Below are 6,418 nucleotides of genomic sequence, written 5' to 3' on the forward strand. Positions count from 1 at the left end.
TAATAATAATGCATTTTATTTGTTAGCGCCTTTCAAAACACCCAAGGACACTTTACAACATTAAAAACACAACATTAACAATAAAAAGGCAATAAAAACACTAAAATTAAAAGAAAATAAGAAATTAAAGTGAGAAGGCTAACTTGAACAGATGAGTTTTGAGTTGTGATTTGAACGTAAGAAGAGAGTCAATATTACGAATGCCTTCCTTCCTTCCTTCCTTCCTTCCTTCCTTCCTTCCTTCCTTCCTTCCTTCCTTCCTTCCTTCCTTCCATTACAGTATAGGATGTCATTTTTACTACAATGTTTCTTTCTTGTTATCTATTGTGATTTTTAGCAACACAAGAATTTGCACAACTTCTACAGGAACCAATGACACCAGTATATGAAATAGTCTATATGTAATTTTGCTCAAGGGAGCACATGTCTAAAAGAGAAGTGAAGGAAGGAAATATGATTCGACATGTTGATTTAGGGTTAAATTTCCCAAGAGCCCAGATGGACAGACATGTTTTTAAAAGGATCTTTTTGCCTACGTGAAAACGTGAACTTTAAAATAGAGCCAGTTTAATAAACAAATGTGTTTATTAACAAGGATAATTATATCTATTATTTTTTTTACTGTGGCCAGTTGTTATAAGAATAAGCATATCATTTCTTAAAGGAAAAAGGAAAAACATGGCATAATCCACAAAGGATGTCAAGAATGCTTTAAATCTTCCAACAGCAGTCCAGTGTCCCTTTCAGCGCTGAGAAAAGACAGGAAAATAAAAGAGTCTCTGAGCTTTGTTTCTAGATTATTTGCATAATGCACTTTGATGGGTGAATACTTGTCTCAATCCGCGGCTCTTTTGTATCTGCAGATTACAAAAGGCCTATTTCCAGCACCGTGCAGGCTACCAAAGAAGAGACTATCAAAGGGAAGGAACGGGCTTTCAAGTCAGGACTCTTCGATTGTGTTACAGATTGGTTCCAGGTGAGGCAGCTTTGGGATCTCCAGCCGGAGGAAAATTGCACCTCCACACAGTGCATGTGAGAGGCAGGGAGGCTTCACGGTTGGCATGGTGCTCCGGAATTCCAATACTACTCACGTTTGGTGGGATTTCTAAAGGATGAACGCAGGGCCTCAAAAATCTTGTTGTGGTTGATTGCAGTTACATTAAAAGCCAGGCTCGGACCGAGAAAAAAAAAGAGGGGGTATAAGATTGTTTAAAAGGGGAAAAAAGGCAGACGAGCTGGATAGCCTCAAAGCCCACAGACAATAATTGCGAACATAATGTTCAAAACATCTCTTTGATTTACTCACAAGATAAGCTCTGGATTTATTTTTCAAAACAGACATTTTCCAGTTCCACCCTGGTGATTTCAGAAAGAGTGGCTCATGTTCRTCTTTTTCACACATGCTGTTGTGACAGGAAGGTATCCCAAGGACTCTTTGCAGAGATCAAACACACACTTTCTAACAAAAATGTGATGAGATGTATATAAAGTATACCATGTCACAGATAACTGATGCATCTCTGATGTACAGCTGCAAAATAATGAACTCAGGAAGCAGATGTGYAATTGATTCTAGTGACAAATTAAGCTGTGGACCCATTTTGGAAAAGTCAAAATAGATTGATGAAGAAATTCAAAGTCATTAACTTTTGATTTCGCTTGAACCTTTGGATCAACAACTAGTGGCAACCTATTCTAAAAGTTGGCCACAAATGTTGTTCTCAGATGCAGGATGCTGCAATGTGCTGTCGTCTAACAGCATAAAGGRCTTGTCTGTGAGCGATTTGTTTGATGCAGGGCTTGGTTTCCTCTCAGTCCAAAAACATGCATGTCCGGTTAAYTGGAGCTTCTAAGTGGACCCTATGTGTGAGAATAAGTGTGTGTGAATGGTTGTCAGACTTGATGAATCGGTGAGTTGTCCACCTTTTTTCTGTTGACAGGTGGGACAGGCTTTGGCCCCTGAACAGGAATAAACAGGTACAGAAAATGACTAKATGAACTAAATGTGTAATAATTCAGTCCCAGAGTGTCCGTTTTTTTCAGTAACAGTCTGTGACATCAAATGTTTGTAATAAATATGACTGCATTTTTGGAAAGATAACATTAATAACATATTACAAACAAAAATCATAAATATTTACATGTGCAGTAACAGGAAGTGATATCAAAGTGGGGTTTCTGAATATGAACAGAGCATTAGTACAATATACGAACTGTAGAGCAGAATCTGATGTTTCTTTAGATCATTTTGAGTCACTATCTGAAAGATAAGAGTCAGAGTTCAAATAATATAGTTTCAATAAACAAACTAGGGGGTTATTTTTCTTAAAGAGTTCCCCTTTGATATCACTTCCTGTTGCACTTTGTTTGATCCAAGTTCAAAAGAAAATGTGCCAGATATGTGACAAAATGGGGATAACTGGGTGTATAATGCCAAGTTTCTTAAATATAAAGATGCTTTCTTTGAGATTTTGTATTTGAAGGACAAGCAGGCACTTCAAGCACTGGAGTTGGGGCCAATTATATAAATGAAATAAATTTAATTTTTAACAAAAAAAATTATAATTAAAGAAATTGTGTTGTAAAAGTGCATGTAATCCCAAAGCACACCACTTTGGATTTGTCTGTGTTGATCTGAATCCTGACTCTGCATCCTTTTTTTGTTTTTTTAGTTCTTCACTTTGAGCTTAAATATAAACACTAGGGATTTACTTATGATTCGATAAAAGATGGGATTATCTCTGTCATTGAGGCAGCATAGATGAATATTCACTGCTGAATGCTGGACACATTTTCAGAGGGTTTTGATCAATAATATGAGTCTGATGCAGCATGGAGATATTAAAACCAGTCACTCTTTTGTTACTATGATAAAATCACAAAATCTTCCAGTGGTGCCATTTATCTTGTAACCAGCAATCAGCATTTTTTTAATCCATCCCTTCTTTTGATAATTCAAGGCCGATCTTATTCCGGCCTCAAATCACAGTCCATCTGAGCAGTCTAACAGATCTTTCGAAAAAAAAAAAAAAACATCCAGGAAAACTGAACAGAGCCCTGAGTTTCACGTGTACACAGAGGGTAATTCTGTACGTCTGCAGAGCGCACACTGTCAGGGCTGATCTGAACCAGGCTGCGCGTGGAAAGGACAATTAAGCAGYAAAAGAGCTGAGTCGTGCAGAGACGTGCCAGGTTGTTGCATAATTCATCACTCACCTGTCCGGTCAAATAAACCGGGACATAAAAACATCGGCTCTTGTTTTCATTTTAGACAAAAAAAAAAGTTGTTTATTTATTGGAATGACATTTTATTGGCAGCACCGTGTTTGTGAATAATCTATATAAAATATACATTTCAACAAAGAAAACAACAGAGTGATTTTTCCRAATTGAGTGAAATAAAAGAAGCGAGCACTGATCCCAACAACAAAGTGGATCCTGTGGACCTCCTTGCAGATTACAAGCTCTCCTCCGAGGCCATGCAGAACAAACAAGCAGTTATTCCACTGCTGTTTGGAAGGATTTGTGAAGAGATTGGTCTCGTAATGAAAAGAAAATAGAAGTGATGTTCCCATGACAAATAAGATCAACTTAATTCAAGAGAGGCTGTCGTCTCAGAGTTCGCACCTCTGGTCCCATCCGTCGCCCTCRCCTTTTTCCCTCCTCGCATGCCCCCCTCGCCTCCATCGTCGTCCAACACTGACTCACCCTTTCCAGCTAACCTGATTCAGCCTGGAGGCCCATGTGTTCACGTCCTGCTGAGGATTTGTTGATTTCTTTAATCATTGCTTTAGGTCTGCCTGTCTTTGTTTGTTTTGTGCAACAATCAGCAAGCAAAAGAGCTTAAGATTGTTTTATGCAGCAAAGAGCAGTCTTGATTGCATCTTTAAGGTCATAATTACTTTGTTCTTACGTACTTTAGCCCTACAGTGAACTGTGTTAACTGTAATTATGTTGTGTTTTTTTTAGCGTTCTCAGACTTTATGGGACAGTTCAGATCTTTTCAGGTGTGGATCATTGGAAAAGTTATAACCGATGAATATGTTTCATGTTGCTCTTTGAACAGCTTCAGTTTGTAGAAATATAGTTTAATACTGACCAGATTAACGCTGACTAGATTAACAAACTAACAGCTAATCTGGCGACTCCAATGTCAAAAACGTTGTAGTAGTTTATAAAAACATTATATTCAAAAASGGTCAAAACGCAGGCTGCACCAGAAGCGCTACAGCAAGTTGCTACTGGTTTTTACACATCTAAGTAAAAATCGATGTAAATAACTGAGTAATGTGAAATTTATAAAGAGCTTTGGAATTCTTTAAAATTGGACGGCAGCTCTTCATTTTCCTGTTAGCTTGTCAGTCTGGTRGGAATTAAACTCTTCAAACAGCTATATCTACAACAAGTAACATGGTAATTACTCATATTTCATCTGCAGAACCCCACTTCAAAAGATTTGAGCAATCACGTTAACCCTCAAATATTTAACGCTTGTCACCACGCATGATTTTTTTTTTGTTTTGTTTTTGTAGATTGCACTCATATCTTTGTGCATTTTGATGTGCATTTCTTTTGACAAAGCATGATTGGGGAAAAGATGCACATGATGGCAGAAAAATGCCGCTGAGAATGAAAACCATAAGGAGGAGGAGGAAGTGCTGTATTTACACTTTTCACGGTCTCCTCTCTTCCTTGACAGAGAGAATCAAACTCTGCTGGCCGTCCTATTGGCCTTACTTCACAGCCAAGAGGGTCTGAGCCCCTCTCTGTTACAGTGTGTTTAAAACCAGAACCAACTCTGTTCGTATCTCCAGGGGAGCCAGACCAGGACCCCCCATGACCTCCAGAGATGTTTATTGATATGAGCTGAATGAAAGTTTTAGTATCTTTTTATTTGTATCTGAGTTAGGGAGGAACTCAAACAGAAGGACAGGAAGTGGTGGATCGTCTTTAAAGACTCAAATAAACAGAACTGAGGATTACTAAATCAACAAGTAACCAAAGGTTTCAGGTTTAAAACTAAACTTTGCAACTGCTTTTCATTTTTTTTTTCTTCAACATGCAGATTCAGAGCAACAGCAGYGATCAACCATAACTTGACCAAACAGATACAAATCTGACATTCAGACTGCTCAGACGTCTAAAACCACACAACTTTCTAAAGCTTTTGCTATTGGGACACAAGAATGGCACAAATTAAATCTTATTATTATGGAAATGTTGTAAAAAATGTAAAGTTATTAAGTTATCTTTTTTGTTGGTTTTTACTTTTGTAAAAGTCTTGAGCAGGTGTTGTGTTCATCTTCCCTCATATAGTTTTGTTTCGTTGCTTTCACCCAAATGCTTTAATTACCTAAATGTTGCTTTTTCACCCTCAGAGTTGCTTCTTTTGCACACGCTGTTTCATAATAATTTCCTTGTGTTATTGTTGCTCCTGAGTTAGTAATCACAGATGCAGCTGCCGTTGCCACTTTCTGCTGCCTTATTAGTTTTAAAACCATATTTTTTTCTCAGGCTTGAAATTAATTTAATAGCTGATGATGAGAGAGTGGTCAAGCACAATTTTGGGGGGCCTGTTTTCTGTGTGCATGAGGCTGTTTCACAATGTATGCGTAGTCACACCTCCAGAAATAACACTTGATGTGCAGCTTTAACGACATAATGACTGCTGCTTCTTAGATGTCAGTCACACACTGTCTCCATCCCTCTGTTTGCTTGCATCCCCCATCTCCTTTTGGAATAAACATGACGTGTTTTTAAACTTATTTTTCTCCTGAAGTCTTTTGGAGTTTAAGAAACAGGTTAAAAAATTTTATTTGATTTAATAATTAACATGTAAACTATATAAAAAATTTTTTTTTTCTGTTTTTGTTCAAAAATAATAGTCAAGCTTCAAACCTTGTCTGAAAAATATTTCAATATAGAGATTTGTGAGACAAGAAAATGTGTGCTTTTTAATGATAATTTTTATTTTTACAATTTTATTTTATGGTGCGTCTACAATTATGACAAACAATAAGCCATTTAGATTATTGTGTGAATGCTTTTGAGCGCACCACAATTCATATATCAAAACTTGTAGCTCATATTTGCCATGCTTGCTATTTTGATATTTCAGTCATTTAGCTTTTCCTTCATTATTTTCTGATTGAAAATGAATAGTGTTATCTGCAACATCATTAAAACACTTTAAAATGCTTACGAAACTTTCCTTTTTAACTTTTGTTTTGATTCTGCTTATTTTTTAACTTCTTTGTTGCAAGAATTTCCGCCTCCATCTTCTTGTTTTGCTAAATGTAGCTATCTTTGTGCTACTTTCAGCTATTCTTCTATTAATTTAAACTTTGGGGGGGGGGGGGGATCTATCAACTTATTTTTGCTAATTTAAGCTTTTTATGCTTTATTTTGCTGATTTCTG

At 36.9% G+C, this 6,418-nt stretch overlaps 1 long non-coding RNA gene across 1 annotated transcript in view; it reads left to right on the plus strand.

Annotated features, from left to right (window-relative positions):
- The first annotated feature begins 654 nt into the window (after positions 1 to 654).
- The window catches only part of LOC106530807 (uncharacterized), a 12,751-nt gene continuing 6,987 nt past the window's right edge, over positions 655 to 6,418 (plus strand). The window contains exons 1-2 of the long non-coding RNA XR_001311835.1: positions 655 to 976; positions 1,941 to 1,977. This is a non-coding gene — a long non-coding RNA (uncharacterized LOC106530807). The remainder of the gene's footprint in view (positions 977 to 1,940; positions 1,978 to 6,418) is intronic.

Source organism: Austrofundulus limnaeus, unplaced genomic scaffold (assembly GCF_001266775.1).
Source record: "Austrofundulus limnaeus strain Quisiro unplaced genomic scaffold, Austrofundulus_limnaeus-1.0 Scaffold5, whole genome shotgun sequence".
Classification (NCBI taxonomy): Eukaryota; Metazoa; Chordata; class Actinopteri; order Cyprinodontiformes; family Rivulidae; genus Austrofundulus; species Austrofundulus limnaeus.